Source organism: Chelonoidis abingdonii, chromosome 1 (assembly GCF_003597395.2).
Source record: "Chelonoidis abingdonii isolate Lonesome George chromosome 1, CheloAbing_2.0, whole genome shotgun sequence".
Taxonomy (NCBI): Eukaryota; Metazoa; Chordata; order Testudines; family Testudinidae; genus Chelonoidis; species Chelonoidis abingdonii.
Window position 1 is genome coordinate 214,877,373 of NC_133769.1, and position 17,116 is coordinate 214,894,488.

Here is a 17,116-nt window from a genome sequence, read left to right on the forward strand (position 1 = left end):
GCCCGAGGGCTATGACTGAGAATGAAGAGTCTGATGGGGCAGCGGCGTGTTTGCTAAGGAAACCGTGTACTTCGGGAGTGCCAAGGGGGGCGGGCGGGCGGAAACAAAGAGACACGCCGGTTGGGGAAGGGGTGCTGCGAGTGGGGCCGGGGCGGCTGAACGAAAAGAGCGCTTCACCTGGGGGGGGGGGCTGGGCGCCCCCTCACCTGAGCAAGCGATTCGGAGTAAGGCTGGCAAGTGGGAGCAGGGAATAAAGAGCCGCCCCTCCCCCAACCCTGCCACTCGAGAAGGGGGCTGCCGCGGGAGGCTCAGTGTCGGGAGCAGCGGGAGGCTGGCGAGCCGGTGGCTGCTGAGTGACGGGCGCTGGGGGGAAAGAGGAGACTGAAAGGTGCGCGGCGGGGGGAGCCGCGGAAAGGGGGCCCAGAGCCCACGCCACGCGCGGGAGCGGAGCGGGGCTCTCTCCGGCGGCACCCGGCGCGAGGTCTGCCTGAGCGAGCTGCTGCCGCTGCCGGGGTTTGACAGCTTGGTGGAGCAGAGTGAGCGGAGCTTTATGGTAATTGCGGTTCTCCACTGGCCTTCTGGGTAGCGAGCGAGGGGAGCAGCGGCGCAGGCGGGGGAGCCACTTTCCTCTCAGCCGCTGCTGGCTGAGGAGAGCGCGGAGTCTCCCCGGGACGCCCTCAGCTTCGGGGCGGGGGCAGGGGGCCGAGTGCCAGCCCGCAGGGCGGGAAGGGGGAGCGGCCGGCCGGGGGCAGGCAGAGAATCAATTAAGGGACGAGAGAAGCCTCGGAAGGGAATCGCGGGCGGGGGGTAACTTGCTCCGGGAGAGCGCGGTGGCGGCGCTGCTGCTGTTGGCGGCGGCTCCCTGAGCGCAGCGCCCGCCCGCCCGCGGGGGGGAAGGCGGCGGCTGGAGCAGGAGCAGGAGGAGGAAGGGGGGATGTGAGGGGAGCGCGGCGTGCAGCACACGGAGTCCGGGCTCCCAGCGGCAAGGGGAGGAAGAGCGGCTTTCCCGGCGGAGGGGGTTAAATCCCCAACCCCACACACAAAGCCGCAGCCAGGCCACTGGAGACGCCGGCCCCGCGGCGGGAGCGCGATGTAGGAGGGCAGCCGGCGCCGGCAGGGGACACTCCGCCCGGAGCAGCCAGCAACGTGGCGCTGCCAGCCCAGCGCCTGCAGCCCGAGTGAGCTTCGCGGGCAGTGGAGCCCAGGCAGCAGCGCAGCCCTCGCGGCGGCCACCTGCCCCGCCAACCTCCGCTGCCGCCTGCGCCGCACGGAGCGCCGCCAGCCCAGCGCCGCAGCGCGGACACACGCCCCGAGAGGGGGAGGGGAGCAGCAAACTTTTTGCATCCACCCAGCCTGAGCCTCCCTTCCGGGGAGAGGAGGGGACTACAGCCCCGGGACCCAGGCGGCCGCACTCGGCGCTGCTGCTCTCCCGGCCGGAGCACAAGGTCAGTGCTGCTCGAAACCTCGGTGCTGCGCGGAGTCTCGAGCGTCCCTTCCCGCGGGCGGCTGGGCCCTGGGGAGCGGCCCGGCCCGGCCCGCCCTGGCGCTCCCCTGGAGGACGTGGGGCGAGTGCTCGCTGTGTGGCGGGGCCAAAGGCGAGGAAAGGGGCAGCGAGGCAAGGGGGTGGCAGGCGGCAGGCGCTGGGAGCGAGGGGGCCTCCTGGGGCGCGCCTCGCGGGCGTGGGTGCCGCGGAGTGGAAGTTTGGCGGCTGTTGGCGTGTGGTGATGCCCACGGGGAGGCAGGGTGGGGTAAGCGAAGGGGAAGCTGCAGATCGCGCTCTGTCTGCTCCCCAGCCGGAAAGAGGAGGTGGGGGGGTTCCCGTCGTGTCTCGCTTTCCGATCTGGAAAGGGCTGTGAAAGCCCCACCTCTGGCAGCCGCCACGGCTTGGCTCCCGGGGGAAGGGGGTGGAGGACACTTTTAGACCAGGGGAGAGGGAGGGCACGTATTCTGGGGCCTCGCGTCCGGCTTCCCCTCCACGCCAGTGCAGCTGGGGGAGAAGCCCGAGCGAGACTGACCACATTCGTGGGGAAGAGGCTGGGGATTTCGGGCGCTGTTTGTTCCACAGCCAGGTAAAGGCTGGACTTTTAACACTATTTTTAAAGGAGCTGCTGCTGCGTGAGGTTTTCTCGTTGATTTGCGAATGCAAAGGGGTTTTGTTCTTTGAAGCTGGGGCCCGCGGGGGGGAGGAAAGGGAGCCAGTCACCGTGGTTACCCGTTCAACGATCATTGCTGGTGTGGGGTCCAGTCTGATGTAGAAGTTTATTCATTTTAAAGCTAGTTTTTAGTGGAAAGAAAACTAGAGGGAGGATAGGAACTTGCTATCAAAGGCCGATCGGGGGAAGACAGACAGGTCTATTTTCTGCAAGCCCTCGCCAACTCCGTGGCTGGTCTGTGCAGCATATGGGTCATGCATTTGATGTTTAGGAAGCGAGTCCGGGGGCGATATTTGCGAAGGTTTCACGTTCCTCTTTTTTTTTCTCTCTCTCTCTCTCTCTTCCTTTCTTCTTTCCGCGATGTGTGTAGGATCCGAGGTTGCGGGCGGGGGGGCAATGACTGGTGTAACACTGACGAACTGTGGGATTGTGTTTAATGGTCTAGCCTCTGAGCTTGTTGCAGTATTAATTTCTTCTAATTAATCTTTTGCAGAAAGTCCGCTCGTTGCTTTCATGTGCTCCGCGGAGCCTGCAGCTTTGCATTCGTGTTTTGTATTAAAAACGAAAAGAGCTTAGCCCGCCTACAATCTGGTAGCAGAGCCTGGTTGTTTCAAGGCTTTATTAACTTTTCCATGGTGAAGAGGTCATCGCTCCCTATAAAAGTGGGGATTGGCAAAGGGCTGCGTAGCCGACCCTACTAGTACGATCTGGGAACAAAGATAAAAAGGAAACCTCCCCATAAGGTGGTGTTAAGTGCAGTCTTGAGTATTTCTTGCTGTGGCGTTGGAAACAGATACCAGCCACCGAAATCAATTGTTACTAGATGTTTAATTCAGCTTTGCCAACAGAATTGCATTTTCCCCCATATCGCAGAACATTTACATTCTGTTAATCTTGGAGAATTGTGTCTAGCTGCTTCTGTCACGCGAGTCCATTAATGTGGCTTCTTCGCTGAGACGTTGGTGCTTATATATTTGTCTAGGATTCGGTGCAATTGCATTGGTGTACACGGATTAATTTTCCTTTCAGTTTTTAAGTGGAAACCGTCGGTTTTTCTGAGAGGAGGACAAGGCAACGGGCACCTTAACTGCTTTTAGGGGATTAGGAAGGTGTGTGTGTGTGTTGTTTTTTTTTTTTTTTCAGGCAGGGGTTGCAGTTTATCTCTAGTTCAGCTCTTTGAATTGCTGTCACAAATAGGTGACTGAGAGTTAATTAGGAAGTATGCTCTGGATCAATGAGTTGCACAGCTCATTAGCTAATCCCCAGTTTTTTGCAGGATTGGACCTCCACCTCTAATATCGTCCCTCTTGAATACGCAACTCCTAGGGAGAGCTAGAGACAGAGCAGCACTTCGTTTGACTGTAGATGGGTGTGAAAAGGGCATGATTAAGAAATATTTAAGTTTTCCGGTTAATAGGTTTGTTCACAAGGGGAGGGGGCTTATTCTTCTGCCTTCCACACTGACCCTATCGTTCTCGAAGGGCAGGAAAGGCCCTGGCACTTTGAGCTAAGTATTATGATCGTGGAACAGAAAGTGTGTGTCGTAGCAAACGCTACAAGAGCAGACAAAATCCTATTTGTCAGGCATGAAGGTGGGCTGTTTTGAAGGCTACACATGTACAGTGAAGGATTATGTTGCGGACACTGTTTCTTTATTTCCTTCGCCATTTCTAAGGTGAGTGGCGGAGGCTGAGGGACCAGGAGAGGGCTTCTTCTGGTATTGTTTGTCCGTCTGTGATAGATCGGTCTAGACAGCCGTTCAGGCTCCCTGCGAGCTCAAGAACCGGAGCCTGAAAGGGAGAGTGGGGGAGACCGAGAGGAAAAGGTCACCGCGATATTTTGTGTTAACCCTTAAAGATGAGGAAAATCTAGATGGCTGGTGCGGTTAAAAGAACCGAAGAAGCGATTGAAATGAGCCGGGAGAGAAAGGGGGCAGCGCTGTGGATCGTGGGCTTACCCTCATGCATCTAATTGCATTTTAAGAGCTGTTTCCCACAACAGGAAAAGAGTTTACAAGGCGAGTGCCAGATTATTTCGTTCCCAGAAGTTTCCTCTGTTTAGAAACTCCGAGGAGCGCGTTAACCCCGTGTCAGATTGGTGCGGGGCCAGACAAACACAGAGAGGCGCACGCAGGCTGAGCCTGGCGTGCAAGGGGCCCCGCGAGCGAGCGGAGCGCGCAGTGTTTCCCCATCTCGTCCCTCCGCCCCCCTCCCCCGGGTCACGATGGAAAACCCACCGCGGAGATTCACAACCAGTCCGGGCGAATACCGAAAGGAAAGCGAGTTTCCGCGAGAGCTCTTCACATCGTATCATCTTCCCCCCTTCCACCCCGGAGCCCTAATGATCTGGGGGTGGGGAGGGAGTCGACTTTGTTTTATAGCACTGGGCTGCCCTCGGGTTGTTTAATGTATACACTGAAAGGCAGGCGAACCTACCTCAGGTTGTTTTGAAGCACAGCGGACTTCACAGGGAGGGTCATACCTCGTGGCCCGAAAAGGCAAACGGACTAAGGCTTCCGTTCCTGTTTGGGTTAGTTTGAGTGGCGTATGGGTTTTCCTTTTGTCAAAAGACATTGTCAGTGGAATACAGGCGATCGTGTTGTGTAAGCCTATGCGGTGCAGATTAAAAGGAGTTAAAGGCTCCAGAGCCGTAGATAAAAGCTGGTTTGTGTTGGATTTGCCTGCAGCGCAGACCATCCTCATTCCTCTTTGTCTGAGCCCTGGCTCCAGGCGCTCAAGCCTTATTGGAAATATTCCCGAGGAGTCAGCGCAGAGCCAGGGCATCAGGCAGCTCAGCGTTTATTTACACTTCACATCTAAATACATCTCTAATTAGATAGAAGCAACACCGGAAATGGTAGATTGGTTGCATATCTAATTGAGACGAGTACCAATAGGCTCTGCAGAATTCGGCCCCCCATCCAAAAAAAAGAGCCCATGAAAACCAAGTAAAAATCTGGAGACTGAACTGAAATAACCTCGTAATAAACCTCACAGATCTATTTTGAGGTTATTCTAAGGTTAAAGAAGTACTTAACGTTGGAGAAGCGAGGGCCCAAACTGCAGTGTGAGTGGTTATCCATGTATGTCTCAGGTCTATACTAGGCTGGTGGACACAGGCTAGAGTGCTATGCGCACTGAGTCCCCATCCTTCAGTACCAGGATGCAATCCTTATCTATAGACCTTGCGATTTGGCTAATTTCATAACAACCCTGCCCAAAACATTTCACTTTCTTCATAAACAGGGGCTTTAAAAAATCTGGAGGGTTCATAGCCATTCTAACCTAGTATTTAGAAGATTCAGTAGAATCACCCATGGATAATTTTGGTTAGTCCTAGGATTGAAAAACAATACACAAGGTTTAAATCCCATTGGTCCTTAATTTGTAGACATAAATGTAAGGCCACCATTAAAAAAAATTGAACAACATGACACTAATGTCTGAATTATAGGAATGAAAATCTGTGACTCCCCCCCACCCAAAGAACCGTACAACTTTGAAAATGGAGTGGTTAAAGGACAAATTCAGTCTAAAGGCCTCACCTTGAGCCTGGTAGTGGGGGTGTAAAAATACTGTAATTCCATTGACAAGGGAGTTAATTTCTATTTTACTCAGGCCTTTTAATGTTGGCTGATGTACACAAAAGGCCACTTCATTACACAGATGACATGTGATACTGTCTCTTACATCTACATCTCTGGCACATTTTAGTGTGGGCCTTTAAACAGCAGCACATAGGGTATGAACAACAGGCTTTACACTTTCTCCTTAAACTGATGTTGTTTAAAAATAAATGGTAGCTAGGATAAATGTTATACTTCTTGCTTTTTGCAGTAATCTAACCACTTAGAGATCAAGTAGATTCCTTCCTGCGAGCCAGACTAACGCCTTTTAACTAGGTCGAAAAGCTCTCGGTGTGTGTATAATGAGAGGCAGAGGAGGCCTCATCTGCAGATAGGGGGAGTTCCCTTGTCCGTGAGCAGCACTGGCTATATGTAATCCGTGTGTCCTTTCACCGAAGAGGCTGATAGGGAGTATTACTCTGAATCGACCTTTCCCTCAGACCTCTTCGGCTGTCAGGACTTGAACCTTTAGCTAGAAGCCTGAACGATCTTTCAAGCAGAAATTAATGAATGTTTCACAAGGGTTTCTTTGTCATGTGTAGCACCTTTTAATGGATGAGTTGACTAGTTAGGGACAGAAAGCAAGAAGGCCACCAGCTCACAGAAAACAGTTCTCTTAGAGAAGTTTTGTTCATTTGCAGGAGGCGGTTCTATTTTTTTCTTGTTGCTGCACAACAAAACAACCTTCAGTTGATATTAAGATTTTCCTATATATCTTTCACCAGTGGGACAAGTTAAGATTTTTGCATTACTACCTCTCTCTCTCTAAATAGCAAATGCATACTAAAATATTGTAGGGGTTATTTTGGTGCTGTTTTTCTGTATGAAATTTACCTTTATATATTAATAGATTTGGTGCCCTGTGATTAGGCATGCAAGGAAGTCCGCTTGGAGAAGACCCTGGCAGCATAAAATATAATTTGTGATCTGAAAGACAGTTTCCAGTATAATCTCATTATGCACCACAGACTCCCGGTGTTATTTTGTAGAAGGCGGACAATGATCAATTTACATTGACCTGGGGCTGGGCGAGCTTTTAGATGGTAATTGCCATATTGATTTGCATGCAGAGAGGAGACCTGCTAAAATTAAAGACCGGAAGCTAAATTAAACTAAATTTATTGTATAGGTGCAAACTAAAAGACCTGTTAAAGTGTAGGGTAGAGTTTAAGAATCTGAAACTTAGAGAGGAAAGATGTTTACATTGCAAGACCCTTTAAAAATTACATATTCTTAAAAAGTGGAATGTAAATACCTGGTTTTGACAGAAAGTATATATGCCAATTCTATGTCATGTAAGCATTGCTACTTCTAAAAAAACCCCATATAATAAAATCCTTGCTTTTTTAAATCCCCTCCTCCGAAGTCCCTTTGTGATTTGTTTCCTTAGTGTGACAGTAAACACACATGTGCTTTATTTGAGTAGAACAATTAAAGTAGAAAGTACAGACTCCACCAACTACACTGGAAATTCTTTGTATAGAGTTGAATGCAACCCTTAGGAAAGAGAGTAGGCTAGAAGTTCCGCTCTACATCAGCACTCACACCAGTAAGTACTTCATGCATGTATTATCACCTTAATGATCAGCAAGATCACTTTTAATAATAGCTAGCTCTTATATAGTGTTTTATAAGTAGATCTCAAAGCACTTTATAAAATGGTCAGCATCCTTATCCCCATTTTACAGTTGCGGAAACTGAGGTGGGAAAGCAGTGAAGTGGTTTGCCCAAGCTCACCCAGCAGATTAATGGAAGAGACAGGATTAGAGCCTAAGTGTGCTGAGTCCCACCCCAGTACTCTATCCAGTAGGGCACAAATTAAACTTTCCCCTTAAATTATGCTTAGCAAACATGCGGAACTCTCATGCCATTAAAAACTGCAATAACATAAAGCTCTATGCTGTCATTCACTTTACAGACGTCTCAGTGTATTTTAATATGGCATAGGTATGTCAATACTGCCATTTAGCAGTTACATGTAAGAGTTCTGGCTCAACTTTTAAAATAGATTAAAATGAAAAAAATAGATTAAACTCTTATCTTAAGTGTTCATTTAAAATACTCTGGAATATATCACCTAGTGACCCTTGCCTTTAAATAGCTTTATACCACAAAATACTTAGGCTTATGTTCTTAGTTTTAAAAGTCCAAGCAATGGGACAATTGAATACTCCAAAGTAATTGATATTTGCATTTACACATCATCAGGAATCATATTTTTGTACATGTCCAACCACTCAGTAGTTCTGTAGTATAGGCACTAAACCCTATAGACATTTTACCTAAATAACTAAGAAAATATTAAAATTACATCTAGGTTCATGTTTTCTGTTAGAACTAATACTCAAACAAAGACACTACCTTTGTGAGGGTTTCTTGTGTACCCAAGGGGAAGGAGGAAAGAATTAAATTCATCCAGTTTTATATTTGGTTAGTTGCACTCCCTCTGCTGAGGTTGGATATTAGTTGATGTTAATCTGTTTGGTTTTTTTTTATGCTGCAGCATATAGACATATGGAAGTGAATTAAGGATTGAGAGGCAGATTCTCAGTATTGCTTTGAATTCTCAGAAAACTTTTTAATGGTATTAGAAGGGACAGAGACAAACCCATTTTCACTGGAAGATCTGATGCTGCTGTGACCCAAACATCTTCCACATGATAGTTTAGGATTTTGGATAGGTACCACCAGGGTTCCTTAATCCACCCACTGGTGCTATAGAATCTAAATGTATAGGGACCTTTTAATGCACATATTATTGCTAAGACAGACAGTAACATGTTTTTAGAGTCACACTATTGAGCATTTAGGAGGGTATTTAAAATCACCTATAATCTGGGTACTATAGTTCACAACTGTTTTAGAAGGTAAACAGATGTGTGTGTGCTTGCACACAAACTGCACTCTGAATCTCCTTACCTCATTCATTCCTCTTAGCTCTCATTGTGGGAACTACTTTTAACATGTCACTCCCAACCATTATAGTTGTTAGGGTCAAATTTAGTTGGCCCTTCAGGAAGCAGTACCTTTTACATACATCCCCAAATATATCAATCAAAACACTTTACAGGTTTATGTAGGGGCTTCATTAGCACAATTAACTATAGAGGTATCAATTTGGAACTCAAAAAAGGCCCATGTACTGTACCTTGGCTTTCCAAGGTTTGCCTGGATATAAAATCTGGGGAAATAACACTTCCCAATTCCAGCCAAAGCAATTAGGTAGATCAGAACAGTACTATGGAGCAGGAAGTGGTCTTCCCCTCATTTCTCCACTTCTTCTGGTCCAGTGAATTGTGTCCTACCTATGTGTGGCCAACATTTGCTTCAGTCATTTTAGCAGGTCCGCCACAAGGCCTATGTCTTTACCGGAAGATGGGCAAGGTCTGAGCTCCCACAGCTTGGCCAGGGGGCCTGAGTGGAAGGTTGGCATAGGCATCTTTGAGGTAGACTACAGCTAAAGCTGACCCAGAGTACATCTGCCTTTTTTAAAAAACCAAACAGCTGTAATGTATTTTAATGGCTATGTGACTTAACCTTAAAAAGGCCCATTAAAAAGTATCTGTTGGTAGATGAAGTCAGATGATCCAGTCAGAGAAGAAAATATGTGAGATGTAAGTTGTAAACTATCACTTTCCTCATAAGTTAGTGAGGTTGGGGAAGAGGAGAGGGCCCTCCTGAGCAGACATTTCAAGGTTGTTTTATTTTAGCTATGGAAAGAACCCATTACTATGAGATCGCATTTTCAATAAACTGTATTGGCTCGCCTCTTTATACAAATTGCTGGTATGAAAGAAAAGCAAGCCTATATGCATGGAGGCAGGCATAAGCTAGTGAGATCAGGTTTCCGACTGAGCTCCCGGAGGAGAAGTGAGCATTTGATTGAAGCTACACTTGGTTCTTGGCTCCCAAGGGACAGCAGCCCTGAAACACGAGAGCTCTCCCTCCCTCCCTCTCTCTTCTTCCTCTAAAAGCCTTTGTGCTGAAAGAGCTTCAGTAGGCACGAATCGCTGGTCTCTCACAAGAATGTGTTGCAGCCTTTGCTGACATTGTTTTGTTAGCAATGGGTTTTACCAGGCAAGCAGATTTTTAGCTGCGTACAGGCAATGAATAGTCGATGCCACCAACCTGCAAATACCTACTGGAATAATTTACAGGGGAAGCTGGCTGGGAAGTTCAGTGCAGACCTACCACGTCAGTAGTAGCCACTGTGCCTGTCTTGAGAAACGTTAACCTATAGCAATAGCTGGGCCGAGATGAAAATGCTCTTTAAAACAAAACAAAAAATCGTCAGTCTTTCCTTGCAGCCTGTCACAAAGCTATATATTGTGCATCCGGGAGCTATATATTGTGCATCTCAGTGCCGGTTCTCATAGTCTCTTTATCAAATTTAATCTATTTTTAAACTCTTATGCAAAATGGCTTACTGTTAAACATTTCTGTAAAGATATACATTCCAATTAATCATACATACTGTAGCCAAGAATAAATTAAAGGGAGAAAATATACTTTGTCAGTTCTAGCGAAATCTCCACCTTTTCCATCCCAATAGAAAATGTGCTGGTATCTCTCTCCCATTCTGTGCACAAGTGTAATCAATGAAAGAGCAGGCAACTTATAGCTAACCTGATGCTTAATTATTGTACAGAGTATTTCACAAGTAAAGTCAGATTTGCATCAGAATAGTAGTTTAAAGTAGGAAAAGAGAAACTGCACGTGCATGATTTAAGATTCAGTTTAGAAACATTCTTAAGACTTGAGTGGAATCAGTAGAGGTGACAGTTTATTTTACCTGGACATATGCAGATAGAAAATAAAGTACTTCTTCTGTTCAAGTGTTTGGGACAATAACGGATGTCCATCGTGGGATAATCAATATATGTGCAGAGCTCAAAGCAAGAGGGAGGTGAAAGGGTGCAGGAAACCCAAGGGTAGTCATCATGTAAATATGACACACAGCCCGTTTCATTTGCTATGTCAAACTAAAACCAAACAGATTTGACTCAATATCTTAAAATCTAATCGTAGTTGCCTTACTCGCTCCTAAAGTCACTGGGGATATCAACCTGAGCAAAGCCATCTGGAATGGTCCATTATGTAGATTCGGTATTGTAATACAGCAAAAGAGGGTTATTCTTTACTGTAGGCCTTCATGATGGGGAAATTTTATAACAAAAATATTTTTAGTCATAAAGTGAGGTTATTATACTTAAAGATGAGGTGGGGTGCAATTTGCTCCGATACTGACGATTATGAAAAGTCAGCTTAATACAAAATAAAGGAAACGTGTCCTCACCCCCCCCCCCGCGCCCCACACGTATAGGGAGGGGGCAGTCAGTGGTATCCATTCAGTCATGACATTTCTGCAGCAGAACAAGGGGCCTTAAGCTTCCAAGCGCTACAATGACAGAGACATAGTAAGGGGCACGGCGTACTTTACACGAGAAAGTCAAAGCTGCAGCTGTACTTTAGGGCTTCTTTTGACGGGAAATAAAAAACAATTGCAGTTGTGACAAAACTTTATTATCAAGGAGAAGAGTGTGTGCGCGTGCTTGGTCTGTCTCGAGTTTGGAGAAAAACCGAAATATCGTCTGGTGGGGAAATTAATAAAAGGAACTCCACTGTATCGGACAGCTTCAAGATTCTGTTTGAAAAATCGGATGAAACAAACACGGTTCTCTCCACAGTAGGAGTAGGGTAGAGGAGGTTCCTTGTTTGGACAAAACCAGCTGCAGCAGTTGATGCTACAACACTGAAGGCAGACACAATGCTGCTGTTGTTGGTTTGATCTCGAACTGTGGATTGTTAGTCTGGATTTAACTGTGCGGTGGGGGGGGGGGGAATGTGAAGGCTGTTTACAGCTAGTGCAAATAATGTGACAGCTGTTGGAGCGCGAGTAGCCTGCGCCTCTTCGGCACCTACAACAAAGCTCTCACTATGCGGGCAGCAGTAGCACTTCAGAGCGCTCGCACAGATAGCTGCCGCGCGGATTAAGAACTAATGAGCTGAGCTGGGCTGGGGTGTGTGTGTGTTGCTTTTTAATGTAATAGTTCGAGAGAGGTGTGATTTTTTTTTTCTCATCATAACTTGAGTGCACATACCTGGGCTAAATTTCAGACAGACCTCCTTGCTATCGCAGCTGAGTAACACACCTGTAGGGGAAAAGCTCTTCCTGGAGTGGAGGGTCTCTCTAAAACAAGGGACTAGAAAATGACTTCAATTCCTTTTCTTAAGCTTGAGAGTCTAAAGGTCAGATTCTGCCCTGGCTGACAGCAAGGGCAAACGCAGGGACAACAGCAGGCTGCTTGGAGTCTAAACCAGCTTGGAATTTGGCCAAAAATAAATGTTGGCTACTAAACCCTGTTCCCTTTCCTGGAAGTGGGTAGAATGCTTAAATTTGCATATACCAGGCCAGATCCTATTGAAGGCAATAGCAAAGTTCCCCTTGAATTCCGTGAGAAGAAAAGCAGGACCTGTGGTGCAGGGGATTGTACACATGGGATGATGATGATCTGAATTTCCCTTGGACTGAGCTGATAATGTGAGATGACTCCAACTTGGACAGCATTTCTCAAAACAGTATGGTGAATCGCATCCTTTGTTTTTAATGCAGGTGCTGCTGTAAAACCAAGTTGTTATCCTGAGATCAGTTGTAGGCATTCTCTGATCAACTAGACAGTACGTTGTCAGGACGGTATGTAAGGTTCTGGGTCAAAAACAGCTCCAAAAAAAAGTAAAAAGGAGAAAGTAATTGGTCAGGCTAGATCTCTTAAAACAAGGGCTTTAAAACTTAAAGAGAAATTTACTACCTGATTCTGTCTGTCCTTAAGATTTCCTTATGTATCCAAACCCAGCCCGCAGCCTTTATGGAAGTCTCCCAAAAGTCAGAGGAAGTTTTGTATGATTAAGAACTGTAGGATCTGGCCTATATTTTCAAATTAGGTAGTTTTAACCGCAACAGAGAATCCTTATGTTTTTACACACAAAGTAACCTCTAAAATCTATTTTCCTTTGGCCTGGAACCCTTTAGAAAGACAAAATTTCACACAGTGGGTATACTCTTGGTTTAAGGGTGACTGCCTTTATTATCTATCTTCAGTCTCTCCCCTCCATATACTGTCGGGTCTTTATGAATAATGTGCTGTTGACGGCGGAAGTTACTCCAACAGTAATTCAATAATCTTAGCGTCAATGCTATAAATTAATCTTTTTATATGATGTATGTCGTTTCTGTAGGAACATTACTTGCGAAACTAGTTTCGCCTTGAAGCTAAGGTGGAAAGATAAACAAGTCTAGATCGCCAAAATACTGGCACTCTCTTCCTTCTTCCAAATCTTTTAAAGTCACGGAGCAGTATTTCCAGGATTATAGTGCTGCCTCTGCGGTGGGACTGTCGCTGGCTTTAAAAAAAGCTAATGCAAATTAGAGAAAAATAATTTTCTTTCAGAGATATGCAATGTATTAGTCACTTGTTATCGTGCTTAGAGGCAGACCTCATTTGCGCGTCTGCCAACTCGCTCACATCTGCTCAGAGCTGTTCAGGGCATTTTAACCTTGGCGGTGTAGTGTCGTAGTCCCACGGATCAAGAGCGAGTAATTAAAGCTCTAAGCAGCAGCAAAAATTCATAGCGCCCATCTGCATAGCAGTTGCTTCAGTGCTTTGTTTCGGTGCTGAGTTCTAAGATGAAAAAGAAGAGATTGCAATGGTCCTTAGTCTTTCTCTCTACGACCGACGTCTGTGTGAGTCTTCATACAACTGGGGGGTATTAACCCAGAGGAACATCGCAAACCTTTGTATAGAAAGCCTGACGTTGCGTTTACAGTAACTTTCGCATTCACGTGATAAACGTACGTTTCGGCTGTTTGAACAAGAGTTGTAAAATCAAATGACTGGCACATCTCTACCTGCTCTCTATAGGATAACTATTTCTTTACACGGTTTGGAGAAGACGATGTGAGGGTTTGGGACCAGTAGTTATGTAAAAACGTATAGCTGTGCACGCAGCTCCTTGTTTATAACCGTTGTCTAAAATGTTCCGTGATTTTCAGAAGTACTCGGAAAGTATTTCCCTGGAGGGGGAAACAGTCGCATTGGAAACACTATATATATTTTGAGGCGGGGCGGTACTCTTCAAGTATTGCTAAGCATACGCCGACTGAGTTGTTTATAAGCCGCTCCAACTTCCCAAGCGCTTGTCTTAAATGATCGCTGAATAGAACTATCTTGTGCCTAAAAGAGTGCAGTTGAGTTCGCCCCCCACAAACCTCGCTGCATAGACAAAGTCCTGCAGGGAGCAGACGGACCCCAGGCTAGTTAAGCTAGATATGCTAGACAGGGGACCAAGTTTAATATCTCGCTGTCTGCGCGCCGGCCATTTGCTGTATAATGAGGAGCTGCTTTTCTCTCCGGAGAGAATCGCCTTCAAACTGCCTCCTCTTGGTGATGGGTTGTGTGTCTGTCTGGGGAAAGGGGGGGAGGGGCTGCTCCTAATCAATCAGCCTCTCAAAGCTGTTGCTCCGTAAATGAGGGAACCACAGGCACTGTCAGCCACAATTATGCAAAATCAACTCGTCCCTGATCAATATCTGCTAACGTCCCCCGTGGATACTGCGGAGGGAGTGTGTGTGTGGGGGTCCTCCTCTACCGTATGGTACAGCTTGAGCTAGTGACTGCGAGAGAAAGCAACGTGGATTAGGGGCGCTCAGAGGAAAACCAAGGGCGTATGTCCCATTAATCATTCTAGCAGAGGGTGCTGTGTGGGGAGAAGGGGCCCAGAACGGTGGTATTTATAGCCAGATAACGCTGCGGAAATGAATGCACCATTTCGCTCGGCTCTCACAGAAACAGGCGGACTTATCTATTCAATGTGTGTGGGGTATTTTTTTTCCAACCTGAAGTTTCCTGTCAGCAAAATAAGCGGGGAAGAGGGGGGAGATGGAAAATGCCTTTGTAAAGGGAGCGGAATTAGACGTGCGCAGCGAGCCTTGCCAAAGCCAGTCGTGTGTGTGGAGGAAAGGTGGCTAAAGATGTTTTTTTTATTCTTCAAAGCAATAGCCATACGAAGTCAACCCAGCATAGAAAGCTCCTGAGCTGTAAGGACTCTGAAGGGTTAAGGGGGGGGGGCGGCCCTGCGCGCTCTCCCTTCTCCCCGAGACTGCGCTCGGCGGATGCAATGTTAGCTTAATTACCTGAAATGCACATTTGTGCCAGGCCGTCTGTATCTATCTCTCTTCTCCTATTGCTCCTCCTGCGCAGCTCAGGCTCGGCTGCTGCCTGTTGTCTCTGGCAGCAGCAGCGGAAACCCTCGCTCCTCTGTGTCTCTAAAATGGCGCGGACAGTCTAGGAAGTGAGAGATGCAGAAGAGGGGGTCGGTGGCACAGGGAGCCTAAACTATCGCTTGGAAAGGGGGGCCAGACGGTGGCTAAGGGCTATCGATAAAAGGGGTTCAGATCTAGTGGCTCTGGCGTATGGTGCAGGAGCTCCCTTCTCCGGCAAGCATGTCCGCCTAGCTGCCTCTCTCCCCAGTCATCTCCTCCCCGGAGGAGGAGGAGGAGAAGGCGTTATTAATGTCGCTGCTGGAGAAGTGGCAGGATGAAATGCGAAGCTGCCCTTCGCGATTTACACTCTAGAACCCTCCCCTCCCCCGCGTGGAGCCGAAGCCTTTTCCGCTTCAGCTCCGCCATTCACACAAGGGAAATGTGTGGCGGGGGCGGGGGGAGAGACGCAGAAGCGCAATGGAACTGGTATCGCTACTTACTGCTTGCCAAGTACACGTTTCGGCGGTGACCCTTATAACACTCTCACAGGGTGGCCCGTGGAGGGTCCGCTCCTCTGTGTCAAGGCCTCTCTTCACCTTAAACAACCCCAACTTGGGTGCCAGCTGTGTCTCTGCTTCAGCAAATAAAATGTCCTTCCCCCCACCTCCTCGATGTATTTCAGTGGGGGGCTCAAGCATGTGCTTCACCGTGCTCCAGATCTAATAACCTGCAGACACCGGCAAGTCTGTGAACGCTCCAAAGTGATCCGGGTGCTCCCTTCCCCGCCCTTTTTGCCGCGGGGTTCCCCCTAAAGTAGGTGGGGTGGTTCCCCAGCGCTGGCAGGGAAGGCTGGGACTCTGTCGCGTACGTGGGCAAGACGGCCAGGGTTATTTGAAGGATCGCCAGCCATTTTAACTTTCCCTCGTTGGCCTCCTCTCCGCCGCCCTTCCGCCGATCCCAGGTTTATCATTAATTTAAAACTTTTGTTTGCAAATGGCTGAGAGCGCTCAGCACCGCTTCGCCTGGTAGTTCAGGCAGCTGCTGGGGTGGGGGAGCGAGGCTACAGCCGCGGAGTTACTTTCTGTAGCAGGCTCGGACGCGCGAGAGAGACCGAGCGGAGCAGACACACGTGAACCAAGCGCTGCTGCTCTGCCTCCTCCTGGGCGCATCTGGCGGTGAAGGGTCCCCCTGCCCGCGCCCCTGATCACGCACAGAGGCGGAGGAAGGGGTGCATGCGGGAGGGCTCCCTCATGGGGCAGGGAATCGTCACTGGGTCAGGCAGGGGGACAGTGCCTGGCCGTGAATGGGGATCGATTGAAGTCCTCATTGCCTTCCTTCCTTCCCCACGTCTCCCGCCCCTGGGAGCCCCTCGTGTCCTTCGCCCTAGTGGGAAACACTCTTCTCTGCCCTCCAATGTCTAATCCCTCATACCCCTCCCCCCTTTGATCCTCCGTGTCTGCCCCAAGGGTGGGGGCTTGCCCTTTGCGGCCCTCCCCCGCGACTCCAATCGCTGGCAGCTGGAGAGCCGCAGACAGAGGCCACAGTCATCTCTGCCTCCCCACTTCCCCCTCCCGCGGCTGCAGCGTCTGTCTGTGGGTGGAGTCCCTCTGGGCGCACCCCTGTCCCCGTCCTCTTCCCAACGTAGCTGATTCCGAGTAGCAGCTCTGGCTGCCCTCAGATGGCTCCGCCGCGTTTTGTTTACACGGTAGAAAGTCCTGATAGCCTCGCTACACGTGACTGTGTGGGAGCCTCGGCAGGAAAGAGGAGTCAACACGCAGAGTAAAGAGGTCGTTTTAAAATCTTAAAATAGACACCGACCCTCGTGTGTGTGTGTTTCTTAAACCTAAATGCACTAGTGTTGTGCATGACTCAATATGTATTTTAAATCGGTTTAGAGACCTAGCTGGCACATTGTACTTAGTTTTATAGTTAAATGAAATGCCACACGTCCTGGGTAAAGGTCAAACTTCTTTTTCTAATCCGCAGATCCATGCGGCGGCTACTTAGCCTGCTGCTTCCTAGCCTGGCTTGCAAAATGTGTGTCAAACCAGTGATGCTGTGTAGATCTTGCAAAATATA

At 48.2% G+C, this 17,116-nt stretch overlaps 1 protein-coding gene and 1 long non-coding RNA gene across 9 annotated transcripts in view; one reads left to right on the top strand and one right to left on the bottom strand.

The window, feature by feature from the left end:
* Positions 1-917: 917 nt before the first annotated feature.
* The window catches only part of BCOR (BCL6 corepressor), a 68,452-nt gene continuing 52,253 nt past the window's right edge, over positions 918-17,116 (top strand). For 3 of the 8 annotated variants that reach the window (XM_032795768.2, XM_032795772.2, XM_032795774.2), the window contains exon 1: positions 1,219-1,445. The gene's annotated coding sequence lies outside the window, so the exon portion shown is untranslated. Of the gene's footprint in view, positions 1,446-16,490; positions 16,825-17,116 lie in introns of those variants that run through there. The other 5 variants (XM_032795766.2, XM_032795773.2, XM_032795775.2 and 2 more) reach the window with 4 other exon arrangements.
* LOC142045807 (uncharacterized) lies at positions 9,463-15,570 on the bottom strand. The gene is made up of 2 exons (XR_012654680.1): positions 14,969-15,570; positions 9,463-13,638 (listed from the first exon to the last, which is right to left on the bottom strand). It is a non-coding gene; the product is annotated as an uncharacterized LOC142045807 (long non-coding RNA).